This window comes from Abramis brama, assembly GCF_963993115.1.
Source record: "Abramis brama genome assembly, chromosome: 18".
NCBI classification, from domain to species: domain Eukaryota; kingdom Metazoa; phylum Chordata; class Actinopteri; order Cypriniformes; family Leuciscidae; genus Abramis; species Abramis brama.
Genome location: NC_139980.1, coordinates 6,690,078 through 6,708,207, shown reverse-complemented (window position 1 = coordinate 6,708,207; position 18,130 = coordinate 6,690,078). Strand labels below are relative to the sequence as shown.

Below are 18,130 nucleotides of genomic sequence, written 5' to 3'. Positions count from 1 at the left end.
ATGTGCTTTTCTTGTACATAGAATGACAGTTCATGGTAAAGGCATGTTCACAACTTCACACCAAGATGAATGCTTGGTGATGTAAACTGTTTTACCTACTTTCTTCTCTGTGACAAGCGTGTGTCAGAAATGAAAAGTTGAATTTGCATTTTCATTCAACATATCTGCAATTTTTTATGCAATGGTCTGAACAGACAAATTGCATTAAAAAAATCAGACCTAATTTTTGTGCTGGTGTGAACAGGCCTTATCATTGCTGTCTAGTGTCAAGCTCTGAAATGGCCAATAAAACACGCTAAAAGTTGTTTGACTTGTATCCCTCCCACACACACACACACATAATTTTCTGAAGTCGATATGATATTCCACAAGTTATGTTCAGCGAATAACGGGCATAGTAAGTGAGTCATATTGACTATTGATACTTTTATAGTGTTATTTTGTCCCTTTATTGTTTGGAAAAGAAGCTTGTGTATGTTCTTCAAAATGTTATTTTTATTCCACAAAAAAAAACCATTGCAGTTGGCGCCAATGGCCTCCTGGTCAGTGCGCCGACATGTATCGCCTTTGCGCTCGGGCGGCCCGAGTTCGAGTCCCGGCTCGTGGACCTTTCCCGATCCCATCCCCCGTCTCTCTCCCACCTCGTTTCCTGTCATCTCTTTTCTGTCCTGTCACAATAAAAGGAAAATCACCAAAAAACCACACAAAAAAACCCCATTGCAAACAAAAATAAAGGCATATGGGTTTGGAATGACGTGACGATGAGTAAATAATGACCGTTTTTATTTTTAAGTGAAATATTCTTGTATCATCACCATTCATGGTCATCAGGTTTGACTTTCCAGCCTCCTACTTCACGAAAACTGAGGCGGCAGAATTACAGTAAGTGTCTTCTTTTACAACTGATTCGAAGAGCTTGTTGGAAAGCATGGTCTGTTTAGGGAAAGACTAATATTTAGATAAAATTAACAGCCAGATCACTGTTTGAGCTTGTTTAGGAAGTGATTAGAGACTGGAGAGTAGCTGAGATGTACAAGCTGGGATGGAAAAGCTGCACATGTGGTCCACATGTGTCTTTGTAAATGAGAGCTTCTATTGTTACGTGCTCTTCGCATACAAATGGGCAGATGAAAGTGTGAACAAACACAAAGTAGATATCCCAGAAGATACTTAACAGTGTTTAGAGGGAAATGGCCAAGACAAGCAAAAATAATATGGGGTTTGGACACTGAAAGAGTATCTACTGGCATGGCTAGGAATGTCTGGAATGTCTGCCATCTGCGTTTGTCCTTGTCTAATGGTGAATTTACTGGCGTGTTAGTTAGACAATGGCTTTGTTATAGGTATTTTGTATCTTTGCAAGTTTGCTGGGAATCCCCTCCCTCCCTCCCAACTGTCCTCCAATATCTGCCTCCCTCGACTGCAGGTGAGTCAACTTCCAGCTACTCTGGATGGAGGTCAGAGAGTGTGCTGGAAATAGCAGTGAAAGGGAACATAGCAAGTCAAGTGGGGTAGATGTTGGTTATGAAACATTAAGCCCGACCCCCTCACTATTTCACAAAAATGCTCTCATCTGGATACCATGTGTACTACTGACCACATGCCTCCAGTATGCCTTTTGAAATACAGTACGTCTCTTATACTCACCAAGGCTGCCTTTATTTGATCAACAATACAATAAAAATAGTAATATTGTGAAATTTTACTATTAAAATTAGCTGTTATTTTAATTAATAACATATTTTAGAATGTAATTTATTCATGTGACGGCAAAACTGAATTTTCAGCATTATTACTCCAGTCGTCAGTGTCACACGATCCTTCAGAAATCATTCTAATATGCTGTTATGCTTAAGAAACATTTCTTATTATTAGTTGTGCTGTTTTATATTTTTATGTAAATCGTGATCGTTCTTTGATAAACAAAGAGTTCAGAAAAATACAATTTATTTTAAAGTCCACATGAAATCAAAATTGACCATATTTACTTTGTTTGCCTAAATTGATCGTTTTGTGGTGAACAATTCATCCATGCAAGTCAATCCACAAAAAAAAATTTTTTGGCTTCGTAATCTTTAATCAAAATCTGAAAATGCCCCTCCCCTCTGCATTGGAGGACCTTCCCTGATGACGTAGCTTTGAGGACTTGGGTTGGGAAACGCTTAACCACTCCCCTCAAACCGTTAGTCTGTTATGAGCGAGAGATGGAGAGGAGGAGCGCTAGAGTAAAACCCTGCCCTCTGTTCAATATTCCTTTTCACTGGGAAATACGTCACAACACTGGAGAAAAGTCGTTTGCAACTTCCGGTTCACGCGGACTTTAAATAGAATTTTTGTAACAATGTAAAAAGTCTTTAATTTAATGCATACTTGCGGAATAAAAATATCAATTTCCTTCAAAATAAATAAATAAATAATGACCCCAAATATTTGAGGGGTAGTGTACATATACAATATGGATTTATTGACAACATTTAAAATGTAAAACCATTTACGCACATATTGTTATTTATCCTTTATATTTTAAATACATTTGTGTTGTTATACCTTTTCTATTATAGAAATATTTATGATCCCTTAACCCCATCCCTACACTTAAACTAAATGATGGTCTTTTATGACCATAAAAGTATGTCATGGCTTCTGCTATATGGTTTATTTCATTGTGCGCTTGTCATTTTATTAGCTGCAGCTGTCCCAAACAAAACAATGATTCAGTTTGATTAATTGATTAATGATTAATTATTAAATGGTGGATTTTTCATTCATTTTAAGGCTTGGGTAAAGTGATGGAATCCTTTGAACTGTGTTAAATATGACACCAGGAATCATACAGAACATTTAACGGTTATAATGTAAAATTAGGTAAATTTGTTAAATAAATGCGATGGCATTGAACATATCTCATTAACTACATTGATGAAATAAAGTCAACCTATTCCATGATTTCAATATTCTGTGAACCTTACAGGAATCATAAACATATGTCTCTAAACTAATTTGTACATAATATGCTTACATTTTTGATGTTATGTCAGTATGTACATTTAATGTCTGCATACAAAAATTATTTACAAGTGAATACTAATGAGATCATGTTGGAAATATTCAAGGAATGTAACAAAGGACAGTATAAAAGTTAGAAATAACTATGCTAAGAAAAAAAATGATTCACAAAATGTTTTGTTAATTCCATCCTGGATTAAAAAGAGCTACCATGGTGGAACCAGGGAGATCAAAAGACTACTGTTCACCCAAACTCATTGAACTTGGACTTACATCACTTCTTGTGTTTTGAATGGTCATTTCTCATCAAAATACTTTAACCACTGACCCCTAACTGTGAGCATTTATCTGTGCCGTTCAAGTATTTCCTTTTTGAGTTAGTGGAGTCCACCAGAATTAAGCAACAAGTCAAGCTTGAAGGACCACCAGCTCTAACTTGGCAGAGAAACTCACAGGTGCACTGGGACATCGCACAGGCGAATGTTTCAAATCAGTGATTGGATAACCTGCCATGTCAGAAAGAACCATGTGAATACATTAGTCATCATCATTATCATTGCTCCCAGTGTGGACAAGTCAGCTTCAGTAGTAGGTTTCAGTAGTTTTAATGAGCGATGAGTGAAGCCATTCCTTCAGGCTTGTTTGCTTTAATGTTTAAAGTTTTTAGCATAATTTTTTTTTTATGCATCCCTTTTTGCATAAAACTGGGATTCTGATACCAGCTGCCAGCATATAGTTGAAGTTGATGTGGTAAAATTTTGAAGGAAATGTTGTGAGGTCTGTGTGTGCAATGTCTTGCTGTATGTGTAATATGCAAATTCTGCATGTAGAAGCTAGCAGACAAAACATTGTGACATAACTTTTTTTTATTTGAGTACTATAAAATAGTACTCATATCTAAAGGTGTGAAATGATTTGAAGTAATTTAAGCGTCCAAACAGAGCGCAGATGGAGGATTGCAGGTGATGGGGTATGGCTCTGTTATGATTGTGGTGTGCCACAAGCATGGCCATGTTCATAGGTTTAATGATTAATTTTACTACCGCATGCCAGGAGTACTCGACCCCGTAGGGCTCATCACAGAACATGTGATGATAGTACCCTCAAGGCATCTCTGATATACATTTTTGTAATAATAAGGCAGAACAGATGTAAAAGCGGCCTTTTAGTGATTTATTGACAGTGTCTGCCATTTAAGGAGATTCAGTGCCGGAGAGGCCAGAGCATGTTTCTCTGTCATCGATCAGTGCCTTGGGTTGATATAGAGAACAAAATGTTCTATGTGAAAAAAGAAAAAAAAAGTGAGAGACATTCTGACATTGATATGTTGGGTTATGTTGAGAGTTGTTTCCTAAGGCCTGAATTTGAGTCGACTTAAAGGGTCAAGGTCTCTACTCTATTGCAGCTTGGAGTCAGTGATACAACCCTCATTATCATCAATAAGTATGACAAGACATGGTGCTGGCAGGTTCTCTTTCCACTTGAACACATGATTGCACACTGACTAATGGTCTTCCTGGAAATCTTCTCACTTGTTACGTCTCATATGAGTAGTTGCAGACGAAAAAGTATTTATATTTTCTTTATTTCACAAGCAGGAAAATATATAAAAATTATTCATGGAATGTAAATGTAGCATTGAATTTAAATGTTTTCACCATGTTTTAAAAGAATATTTTATATTTATTTAAGGTATGTGCTTTATTTTATTTAAATATATAAAGTTACGCACATTTTACATATTTTAGCCTACTCTCCCCCATTATAATAATATTTATACTAATACATTATATGAATGTATATGTATATTTTTAAATACATGTGTAATCTTTAATTTTTTAGAAATATAATAATAATTTAAAATATGAAAAATATAATTTTCTCATACAGCTTTGGAACGACATGAGGGTGGATGAATTTGGGTGAAACATTCCTTTAACATGGAATATAAATCTGTAAAAAGCTATTAGTTTTATGAAGAATTGACTAGATAAAGCAGAAAACTTACACCAGAGCAGTGACAGAGGCACATGGCCAGACAGAGCAGGTTATATTACATCTGTCTGCACCTACTGTTTTCTTAAACTTTGTCTGCCATTAGGATTGAGGCCGTTTCAGCAAAAAAAAAAAAAAAAAAGGTTGGTGTGCTGTATATGTTTTTAGTCTCTCTCTTTGTTCCCTCATTCACTGCTGGGATTGTTAAAGACATCAGTAAGATCATGAGTTTGTGGCTTGGGCTAAACAGATTCTGATTAGAGACTCTAAAAGACCCAATAGGACTCAAAAGAGCAATAGTTTGCCTTCTACACAAAACAAATGATGTAGCCTCTCAGCAGCACAACACATTATAGCAGTGGTTCAGATAGAATGCTTGGCTAATGAGATATATTAAACCTTGCGTGTTTTCAGTGAAAGTGGCGTTGAGAACCGCAGGTTTATCATTTAGACAGAAACAGATTTATTTCCACCAAACATAAATGTTTATTATTTAGCTTCCTATAGTGTGGTGTGGCTTAAACAGCCCACATTAAGCAGCGTAATCAGTAGCACCATGTTGATCTTGGGGTTCAATCGTGAATGTTTCCGTGATGTGCTCACAATATTCTTGGATGTTACTAGAAAACATTTTTTTCAAGTTCAAAAATAAGAGCTGCAGGACATAATAATAATCTTATCATCCAGCTTTTATAAAAAAAATGCATCATTAAGGTTGTAGGTATTAGATGCTTTTTTATACAAGCAACTTATTGTACTATAGTTCTCTTAGAGGGCCAATTGTTCAACAATGATTTAAACATTAATTTACTGAAGCGCGCAATGAAGAAAAGGGTTCCGATAACTCTCAATAACTCTTCATTACACAGACCAAAAGCACATTCGAGAGAAGCACATGGCATTGCATAACAGAGACACAGAACTGTACTGTAGGAGCCATGCATTCCAGTCAAAACCTCTTACCCTAACCCTAGTCTCTGCCGGCAGAGAAAAGTATTTTTCTTTCCACCTAGAATTTTCACTTTTGATCAATTTAATGCATTCATGTGGAACAAAAGTATAATTTCTTATTTAAAAAAATCGTATTGACCCCAAACTATTGAATGGTATATTATAAATATATAAAAACAAAACAAATACATGATACAGTACAAATATAATATAGTTTTAATATGTATTTATTTGTTTAAAATGGATTAATTGGGCCAGATATTGAGGAAAAAGCAGTCAACAAGTGCTAGCGTATAGAGAATAAAATAACTATTATTTATAGGGTAGTTTCAAGTAACTTGGGCCATTGTTTTGACATTCATACCTGAATTCGTTTTCTACCCTGTAGTCTCTGACTCGTTACGTTTACTGAAATCATCTGTCCGTTGTGGTCCTCCTATTGGCAGCTGTCTGTAAGGCAGCAATGCTCAAGTCATTAGTCAGCATTTTGCATACTATTAACATCAAAGCAATGGAAAACAAGTGCGGAGCCTCATTAGCAGCGTTGATACAGTCAAAGTTTGTTCATGGAATGTTCCAAATAACAGGAAGCCCGGAGAAATTTAGAGTCTGATAGTATTTTTTTCCATGATACACGTCTGACACAAGAAGGTCAAACGGGTGCTCAAAGAAAGGAATGCTATGCTAAAAATGCTAATCGGATGAGAGAGGGGATATGAGGTTGATTGCAAGTTATTCAGAATTTCCTGTCTGAGGTCTGTTTCCCTTTACAGATCTCTAAAATCCATATTTACACAGGAAGTGACTTTTTTCAGTGGTCTCGCAATGGAGCAGCGAGGGGTCTCAGAAAAACAGAGCTGTGCTGACAGACAAGCTGTTGGATGGTCTATTATGGTGTTGTTCAGGTAGGCAGTGAGAAAACTCCAGCTGCGCTCAGCTAAGCGCCGGCTCGTGGATGTGGTTCTCTGTTGGCCCTTTGGCCCAGGACGGAGTTGAAATGAAACTAGAGAGGGTTAGACAGGAAGGAGCAGGAGCATGTGACAGTGTGTTTACTGCTTGTGCTCTCTCACCTTTTAGTCTGGCAGTCTGGAATGTTCCACTTTCGCTCAACCACGTTGAAAGGAAATAAGATTTGGGAGTGTGGGTGTGTTGGCGCTCGAGGCTAAGGATTGGCCTCGGCCTAATGCACACGATGAAACTTTGTCCGTGTCATGGGTGCAATTCTTGAGATTTCAGGCTTATAAAAAAAGTGGATGTTCAAGACCGCCGTAATCAGAGATGCCAAAGAGTGTCTGTCATTCACAAAACATCTGGCGAACTAAATGAGCTACACGCAACCACCTGCTACGGTTTTACTCGTGGAGCACAAACTCAGCCGCTCTAAAATTAGATGTTTAACATGTGCTTTTCTTCAACTTTCTCTGCTACTGTTTTATAAGTATACGGTCAGGATGGTATTGGGAAGACACCAGTATAAGACCTTGTAAGGTGTATCTGAGGCCACCGTTTCAGGTCCAAAAGCTCTATCAGATGGCAAACGCAAACAACAAACAGTGCTGACACTCATGGTGTACTGTATGTGTATACTGCCGATAAATCGTAATCCTAAATTTACTGAAGGTAGAGGCTTGGACCAGGAAACAACATTCCTTACATCATGTCTTAACAAGTGGATAGTAAGAGAAAAAAACATGAGTGGTCAAGGCTTTTTAAGTGAGGCCAAAAGGGTAACGGTAGGGACTCACCAAACTGACACCGAAGAACTAGTGCTGATGAAAACCTGTGTTGTCTCCTGCGTCGGGAAAAAATCTGTGCTTGAACTCACTGAAAGGACTACTGGCGACTGTCAACTAGCATGCCTCCGTGTAAAGGAGATAACTGTCTATTTAAGCAGATATATTCGTCATTCAAAAAAGGAAAGCGAAACAAAGACTGCAGGTATACAAACCGTAAACAAAGCAGCGCTTGCTTACCATTTTGAATATCAATCTTGCTGATCACGTTCTTTATTCCACTCTACTCATGTTATTATGAAAATATTCTAGCAGTGGAATGCTCAGGTAAGATGATGTAAAATTAGAATAAAATTTGCTTGCTTTCATCACTTTTACTCTTATTCTCGTGCACTGACTCGTTTGCTAAACTGAAGAGCCAATCAGAGTTCTCTCTCTCACCGACGGCGCAACGCAGATTCTATATGTTGAATCGGACAAAAAAACAAAAAACAGACAGCATCCGATTAGAGCTAATGGTGCGGAACACACCGAAAAAAAGTCGGTCGACGCTCAAAAATGGCCCAACGTTGCCCAAAGGCCGACTGTCGGCTTGGTGTGTCCCTGGCTTAACATGTAAGAGATTATCACCAAAAAATACAAATAGAGTCATAATTTATTCGTCCTCGTGTTGCTCCAAACCTTTTTTTCTTCTTTCAAGCTTCAAAAAGTACCGTAAAAGGTATCATAATGTAGTCCATATAATTTGTGCACAATATCACAGTTCTACTAAAGCCAGACAGCAAGAGCTGAAAAGCCAATCCTTCTCTCTTGACCTCCAGCCTCTTGGAGGAAAGATGTGGTCTATAGTCAGTGGGGTTCCGCAAACTAACCCTTTCCAAGTCATGTGGAAGATCTCAGACTATTTCTCATGGAGAGCTCAGGGCCTCTGCAAAGATCTGACATACAGTAAGATGTCACAGATCAGTAAGCATGTTAGATGATGTGTAACAGAAGCCCCATTGAGAACTGAAACATCTCACATCAGCTGTACACACATTAGCAGAGTTAATACACAACTCATTTGGCATCTATGGAATAATCATTGCAGCTATTTGGTACACACAACAAATTAATTTGAAAGATTTACGCATTTCATTTGTATGACATATTTTCAATGAATTGAATTTTACAGTCTTTTGAATAGTGTACTTAAGGGTAGGGCTGGGCGATATATCGCATGACATTGTTATGCGCATCTCGTCAGTAAAGCCGGTTCCTTGATTAGTAGTAAATCGCCATAACCTGCTTTCAGGTGGAGCGTAGTTCACTGACAAGCTGAGCCATATCGCATTAATTATCGCAGGCGATACGTCCGCGATAATTAATGCGATATGGCTCAGCTTGTCAGTGAACTACGGCTCTGTGTAGTAAATGCCGCTCCATCTGAAAGCAGGTGAAGGCGATTTACTACTAATCAAGGAACCGGCTTTACTGACGAGATGCACATAACAATGTCATGCGATATATCGCCCAGCCCTACTTAAGGGGTGTCGCAACATACTGTTATTGACGTTTACCATGATATAAAAAAAAAAAGAAATATCAATATCATGTTAATACTACACTTATTATATTATATTATATCATAATATAGTAAATAATCCAGGCCAGTAACTGTATGTTTGACACAGGTGAGTTTTTTTTTAACACTTTTGTACAGTTACGGTTACAAGTTTTCTCTCTGCTTCCCTATACATTTTGAGTGTGAAAAAAGAAAAGTGCAAAAAAAAGAGAAAACAAAACACAAATGAAACAAATTAAAGATTAAAGGGTTAGTTCACCCAAAAATCGAAATCTAAATCATCATTTACTCACCTTCATGTTGTTCCAAACCCGTAAGACTTTTGTTCATCTTTAGAAAATATTTTCTGTCTCTCCACTGACTGTAATGTGGCAGGCTGGAACATAGAAGGAAGCAGGATCCAAATGCAGCAGTAGTAGTACTTTTATTAAATAAACTAAAGACTAGACAGACTCAAAATCTCAGGCATAGGAAACAGAACGGCACAACCAACATCTAACAACATCATGAACCCACTAATAAACTAGAAAAACTACAAAGGACTACAAAACATGACACAGAACAGGAAATAACTAAAGTCCACACAAGACAAGGGAAACACCAGACAGGAATCATTACATAGCCCCCCACTTAAGGAGCGGATTCCAGACGCTCCTCAGAAAACAATAGTCCAGGAGGGTGGTGGGTCGGAGACGGATCTGGGGGTGGGATGGAGGGCCAGGCCCGTGGAATGGAAGAGGGCCTGGAGACTGCGACAGGACGAGAGGCCAGGGTGGAGCAGGCGGCCAGGGTGGAGACGACCCTTCAGGTGGCCAGGGCGGAGACGACCCTTCAGGCGGCCAGGGCGGAGCAGACGACCCTTCAGGCGGCCAGGGCAGAGGAGACGACCCTTCAGGCGGCCAGGGCAGAGGAGACGACCCTTCAGGCGGCCAGGGCAGAGGAGACGACCCTTCAGGCTGCCAGGGCAGAGGAGACGACCCTTCAGGCGGCCAGGGCGGAGGCGACCCTTCAGGCGGCCAGGGCGGAGGCGACCCTTCAGGCGGCCAGGGCGGAGGCGACCCTTCGGCCGACCATGGCAGGGCCTTATTGCCCCCCCCCCCCCCCCCCCAAATTTCCTTGGGGGCGTCCATGGGATCATGGGCAGGAACAGACACTGGCTCAGGAACAGACTCCGGCTCAGGAACAGACTCCGGCTCAGGAACAGACATCTTGTCCGGAGACACTGGCTGGGCGGCGGCCATCTTGTCCGAAGACACAGGCTCGGCGGTGGCCCTCTTGTCCGAAGACACTGGCTTGGCGGAGACCATCTTGTCCTGAGACACTGGTTCGGCGGCGGCGACCATTTTGTCCAGAGACACTGGCTCGACTGCGGCCATCTTGTTCGGAGACACTGGCTCGGCGTGCGTGACCTGAACAGTCTCTGGATCGGCAGAAGTGACGTGAACAGTCTCTGGATCGGCAGAAGTGACGTGAACAGTCTCTGGATTGGCAGAAGTGACGTGAACAGTCTCTGGATCGGCAGAAGTGACGTGAACAGTCTCTGGATCGGCAGAAGTGACGTGAAATAGTCTCTGGATCGGCAGACGTGACGTGAACAGTCTCTGGATCGGCAGACGTGACGTGAACAGTCTCTGGATCGGCAGACGTGACGTGAACAGTCTCTGGATCGGCAGACGTGACGTGAACAGTCTCTGGATCGGCAGACGTGACGTGAAAAGTCTCTGGATCAGCAGAAGTGACGTGAACAGTCTCTGGATCGGCAGACGTGACGTGACAAGTCTGCGGAATGAGGGCTAATGTGGGAGTACCACGTTTCTCTTCCGTGATCCCCACAGCATATCCCGAATCACTCAGTTGCAGGGCCAAGCCAATATAAAATCCTAAAGTGCCATGGGGAGGGTGCAGTGGCATGGTTGACCAAAGTGGCTCTGATAATCCCCCTCTAAAAAATATCATGAGGCACAGAGGGTCAGTAGGAGTAACATTTGCCAGATCGATAAAATCCTGTACATACTCCTCAATGGGCCGGTCTCCCTGACGGAGACACATAATCCGTGCTACTGGATTCCTGGAGGTCATTGCTGCTGGATCCATGTTAGTGGTGGGTTCATCTATAACGTGGCAGGCTGGAACATAGAAGGAAGCAGGATCCAAATGCAGTAATAGTACTTTTATTAAATAAACTAAAGACTAGACAGACTCAAAATCTCAGGCATAGGAAACAGAACGGCACAACCAACATCTAACAACATCATGAACCCACAAACACTGTAACAAGACACATGGTTTAAATACAGAGACTAACAAGCTAAACAAGATAACAAGAGGGCGTGGTTAATCAGAAACACCTGGGGATACTAATAAACTAGAAAAACTACAAAGGACTACAAAACATGACACAAAACAGGAAATAACTAAAGTCCACACAAGACAAGGGAAACACCAGACAGGAAGCATTACACTGACAGTCTACAAAACTACCACTTTGACACTTCACAAAGTTCATAAAGAGATCGTAAAACTAATCCATACGAGTTGAGCGGTTTAGTCCGAATTTTCTGTAGAGACACAATTGCTTTATATGATGAACAGATTTCATTTAAGCTTTTATTCATATAAAAAGCATCATGATAGCCTAAGTCTGAATTGATGAGTACATGTAAATTATTTAGTTAAAGTAACTTTATTTGCTTTGACATTAACTAATTTAACACATGTTTTAAATTAGTATTACTTTCCCCATATTTTATTTTATTTTTTTTTTGGGGGGGGGGGGGGGGTATAATAAAAATTCCAACTGTGTATGCTGGAAGTACATAGATATGCAACTGATAACTTTCTGCTGAAAACTTTCAAGGGAGGATGTCTTTGCCATTTAGAAATGAGAAACCTTCTTCATGTAGTTTCCAGACTGTTGCAAGAAAGGTATTTTGCTCATCTATAAAAGGTTTGCGTGCTTTTTAAACAGAAACAGAGATGTAGAAAACACACTTGTACGATAAATAAAGATAATTCATAGCACACTGTATATTTAGTCTATCAACCGATTTCCGCCCTCAGACAAAGAACAATGAGACTATGAGAGCAATTGAAGTCCTCAGACTCTGTGAGGATGTGTAGACCGGTGTAACCCAAGCCCTTGTGAGTGAGGTGATGAGCGGGTATAAGGTGCAGCCTCTGACATTGAGTCCTGGGAAAGTTTAGGTGACCCATAAATAGGTGCATTTGGGTGGCTTTGTCGCTCTGTTCTCAGTATGGAGGTGGATGTAAATGGTCTGATACTAAGCTCTCAACAGTTATCAAGCTTGTTTTGACATCGGTAAGATCCTGTGACTCTCTTCTCTCTGCAGAGATGAGCCTTTGTTTGAAATATTGAGGCGGATTAGAGCGGCCTACAGTATCTCGCTCCGCTGCCTGAGTTGCTTTGTTTTAGTCTGTTCCGGGATAAGGATCAAGATAAAATGTGTTTTAGTGCATGACGTTCAAAATTATTTCTTATTTTTGGGTTTCCAAATGTGTGAGGATAAATTGAATGAATGCCTTATTAATATGTTGTGTATGTCCTGCTCTCTTAAGCGGTGGTCACACTTCGAACATGCAAAAAAAAATTCTGACACTGGTCGTGATATGACGTCACACTGTTCAGCATAAATATATAAAAACATAATTCAACATAAAACAAATAATAATAAATCTAAAATGTAAAAATATACAATCTACTCCACTTTCTGCAACGCAGAGTTCATGTGTTATTGAGTTCATGCCATGACAAATCAATCTTCTGTTGGTCTTATGTCTTCACGTGGTAAGAATTCACACGTCAGAGTTCCAAAATTTTGAACTTTGGAATGCAGTGAATTGTGAAACTTCTTTGTATGAGCTTGCGTTTCCGGTCTCCAGCATTCGCATGTGTATGAAATCAAACGAACGGAAAGTGCAGTGTAACCGTCCCTTTAAATTGATTAATTTAATTTAATCTAATTTAATTTAAAATTTAATTAAACGTAAAAAGTTGGCCAAATGTTTTTTGTTTGTTTTTGTTTTTCAGATACTCAACAGAGTTGTAGATCTTGCTTTTTACCATTTAGCTGTCATTTACATGCATGTATAATTAGAGAAAACACCTTAATTTAAACCCTACAGCTGATTTGTTCTTGCAGGCCACCCACATGATTTACTAATTACTGTTATTGTGTCATGCCAATCAAGGCTCTTAGATGGGAGCTTGTTAAAATAAACTGAAGCCTGCTGCACACAAGACCCTGCACTGAAGCCGCACAGATGTTACGTAACGCTCATGGAATGAGGAACCCCTTTTTTGAGGATCATTCCAGTGAAAGTGGCTGGGAGGTCCACCAGACGGCCCTTTGTTTCTCTCTTTCATGCTGTTAAGCAAGTCTGAATGTGGAACAGTGTAATGCTGTTGGGTCATCTGCCAGTCACAACTTTTGATGATGAGATTATGTTGAGCTGATTTAAAGTTTAAGCTTCACAATGGATTCATAGACGTTGCAATTAGCATTAGGGTTTGGTAAGAAGGAGGCATTACTCAGCAAGATTGAGAATAAATCTTTTATCGCGTCCGGCAAGGAAAAAAAAGTTATGGATTTAATGTTTCCTGTTATTAAGCCACTTAGATTTACTGTACAGAAACAAAGAAACAATGACTTTTAAACTCTCTGCTTGCAGTTCTGTTTTTTCACTACCAAGGCTATATTTATTTGATCAAAAATACAGTAAATTATAATATTGTAAAATATTATTGCAATTTTTCTATTTGAATGTTTTTTTAATCTATACCTGTGATGCTGAATTTTCATTACTCCAGTCTTTAGTGTCACATGATCCTTCAGAAATCATTCTAATTTAGTGATTTGGTGCTCAAGAAACATTTCTTATTATTATCATTCTTTGATGAATAGAAAGTTCAGAAGAACAGTATTTGTTGTAACATTTTAAAGTCCCCCTGTATAGTGAAAATCCAGCTGTTGTTTATATATGTGGTGTTTTTAATGTGCTTTAAGACAAACCATGTGCAAATTCATAAATCAACACCATTGCTGAGTATTTTCTCCTTAAATAAGCAGTGAACCAAAGATTGCTGGTGTTTCTGACGTCACAAACTACCTTGTAAACAATCAACGTGTGATCGTCAGCGAGTGGATCTCTGAGCTGGTGCGAGTGAGTGGAGACAGGGCTAATTTGCATATTCATAGAACCGCATAGAAATGAGTTAAGGGTGTAGAGTTAAATTCAAGCTATTTTAAGGCATGAATAAACTTTTTTTCAAGGAAAAAACTTTTAAATATGTACCCTAATTTTGGTGATCAAAGATGAGTTTTAAGGGATACAATTAATGACTAAGGGGACTTTAAATGTTTTTACTTTCACTTTTGATCAATTGAATGCATTCTTGCTAAATATTCTTACTGACACCCAACTTTTGAGTGTGTGTGTGTGTGTATGTGTGCGTGTATGTGTGCTTGTGCATGCCATGTATGTGTACATACATACTTTGCTGGCTGCTTTTGCTTTACAATCCAGTTATCGACTTCATCATTAAAATCATTAGGCCACTGTGTAGGCACTTGTCTTACCGTTTGCATTATTATAATAGTCTCTCTCTCTCTCTCTCTCTCTCTCTCTCTCTCTCTCTCTCTCTCTCTCTCTAATATCTGTTTATAACCTGTGCAAGCTCAGGTAGATATGTGGATGTGAGGGGGTTGTCAGGTCATTTGGGCTGGGCTGTCATGTTCCTTTATTCACAGCTCTGTAACCCTGTTATTGCCTGATTTTGATAGTGGTTTGATCAGTTCCTCGGAAGCCAAGCTGTAATAAAATGACATTGATTTCTTTCAAATTAACATACACTCTTAAGAGATGAGATGATCTCTATGTAACTGATTTTTTAATCAGATGTAACTGATTTTGAGGTCTCTGAAATTCGTGTGTTGATTGTAAAGGCTCCCTTTCATAAGATGGTGATTTACAAAATATCCTTTAAGGGAAAAATATAGCTGTTTATCACTGTATTTTAGTGCACATTGTAGCTCAACTGCTAAAAAAGATGTGTTTGTGTCGTATGGGTTCCAGAAATGCAAAGAAACACACTATTGTCAGCTTCTTGTTGATAACATTGACTGAAATGTAGAACATTTAGAACTTCTGATTTAATTCCATGGAATTTCCTGTGTGCCCGACATTGAATGTGTCACACTTCTATACACGCAGTTAAGGAGCTTTGGTGTTTTTTTGTTTTGTTTTGTTTTCCAGAGCAAACTGATGCAGCTTTTCTTTTGCATGCAACAGGAAAGGAAGACAAAAACGCATCATGACTAACTGTATTGATCTGTTTTATTAAGTACATTGTTGGTGTATGAATCGCTCATTTTATATGAGTCATTATTCACTCTCATAAAAAAAGGTACAAAAGCTGTCACTGAGACAGTACCCTTCAAAAGGGTTCTAATATGTACCATTTAGGTACTAATATGTACACTTTTGGTACCAATATGTACCTTTGAGGGACTAATATGCACTCTTTAGGTACAAAGGTGTACCTTAAAACAAATTATTTAGAAATATATAAGTAGGCCTTGATTGAATCTGTTGACTTTTGTCCAATATGAATTCCTATTGATAGCCTAAGTTAATCAACTTAACCAATATATTTTATAAACAAACATGCAAGGGGATAAACAATTTAGGCAGAAATCCTTTTTTTGGAGTAGTGCTGGCACAGATTCTGTGAAGGCTTCTTAATAAAGCACATTTTATCCTGAACTCCTTGACTCCTGGCACTAGTGACATAATTCGCTGTACTGTAGTCATCACCACACCTTTATGAACTTTTATTGTAATACACCAGGTATGTTTTCAGGCTGTTCATGAAGTATCAGCTAAAATCTTTAACAGATTGTACAGATGTGTTCAGACCTGAACACCACAGACTTTGTAAGAGGGTTTTAAGTCTGTGTGATGTTGGCCAAATTTGCCTGTGCTTTAGCCACACCCCAACTATTCAGTGGAGGTATGAGAACATATACACGATTAAAGGGATTATTATAGGGTCATGATCCAAAGGTCACGGATAACACATTAAAACAAGGTACAGTTCGTAAACATTAGTTTCTACATGAGCTACAATATCATGAACTAACATGAAATTTTTTTGACGAATTGATTAATCTAGGTTAAAGTTAATTGATAAGAATTATTTATTATTTTGTTTGTTTGTTTGTTCATAATACATAAAAAATACATGTTAATTCATGTAAAAATAACACCACTTAAAAGTTAATATAGGTTTAGTATACACTACCGATCAAAAGGTTGGGCTTAGTAAGTTTTTTTTTTTTCAAGGACACACTGAATTGATCAAAAGTGACAGTAAATGCATTCATAATGTTATAAAATATTTCTGTTACATTTACTAAATGCATTTTTAATGTTATGAAATATTTCTATTTCAAATAAATGTTGTTCTTTTGAACTTCCTATTCATAGAATAATTATGAAAAAATGTATGTAATGTAATAATGTAATAATATGAAGAAATGTTTTTTGAGCAGCAAATCAGCATATTAGAATGATTTCTGAAGGATCATGTGACACTGAAGACTGGAGAAATGGCTGCTGAAATGATTTAGCTTTGCCATCACAGGAATATATTACATTTTAAAATATATTAAAATAGAAAACAGATATTTTAAATGGTAATATTTCACAATATTACTGTTTAATTGTGATTGTTTAATTGTATGTTTACTGTTTTATTCATGTTTTTGTCACTTTTGTATTTGCCATATATTGTACATTCCAACTGTGAACCATTCCAGCATTTTTTAACTATACCCCATTGTGGCGAGCAGGACGGGGCAGAGGGCCATGAGAGAACGGCGCGAGGCCGGTGGCGTGATTTTTAATGAGCGACACCTGCGCGACACAATTTGAACACAATTTATCTTTGGCGGTATGGTTCCTTATGGGGGTTCTTGCTCCATAATTAATAACATACAGAGCTTTAGCATTAACCCCCCATAGAACCATCAGCTTGAGAGATATACAGATTTAAGACAGTTTAGTAATGTCTTTAAGCAACAGTTTTAACATGTAGACGTAGCAGTGAAATCCGGGACGTCTATAGCTTGGCTATGAGGATGAGTGTCTCTTTGCGATGATGTCCGTGACGCTAGGACTAATCTGAAACTAAAGAAAGATAACAGCCAGAAAGTGCACGGAAGTATGCTTGATACTTATAGTGGGAGGGCGGGAGGGTTGCGAGTAGTTTGAGCATGTTTCCTGGGCAGTACCACGTATATATATCCTCCTGGTCTAATAGGAGAATGGTAGTGGTTGGTGCGATTTGACAGCTGATCGCGGCCTATGCCTACGTGGCCTTTCTGAACTAACGCTGCGCTCGATTTCAGACGAGACCACTTTGGCAAGATACTTGAGTTTACTGAACACAATTTATCTTTGGCGGCATGGTTCCTTATGGGGGTTCTTGCTCCATAATTGATGACATACAGAGCTTTAGCATTAACCCTCCAAACATAATGAGAGGTATTAACTGCTCGAAGAAGACATGTGGAATTGGATGCCTGAAATCATGATCTTGATGGTGGAAGGCTGAAGCTTCCTAGAATCGAAGCAGTACGTAATAAAAGCGCATATGATGGGTATATTGGCTGGGATTTTAGGCACCGAGAAAGTGTTGCAGAAATCTGAAAAAGACGACTACGGCGAGTCATACGTTTTTTGTGTCGTCTTTGCTAGCCCTGATCTCATATAGTGTGTGGCTGAATTTCGATATTTTTGCAATGTTGCATTCAGTCTAGGACTGTTTGGCTGAAGTCCGGGCAGCCCAGTCGTGATGAAG

The 18,130-nt window shown here is 38.9% G+C and overlaps 1 long non-coding RNA gene across 1 annotated transcript in view; it reads left to right on the top strand.

Annotated features, from left to right (window-relative positions):
• Window positions 1–578: 578 nt before the first annotated feature.
• Window positions 579–18,130, top strand: part of LOC311068704 — a 68,166-nt gene continuing 50,614 nt past the window's right edge. The window contains exon 1 of the long non-coding RNA XR_014603419.1: window positions 579–882. This is a non-coding gene — a long non-coding RNA (uncharacterized lncRNA). The remainder of the gene's footprint in view (window positions 883–18,130) is intronic.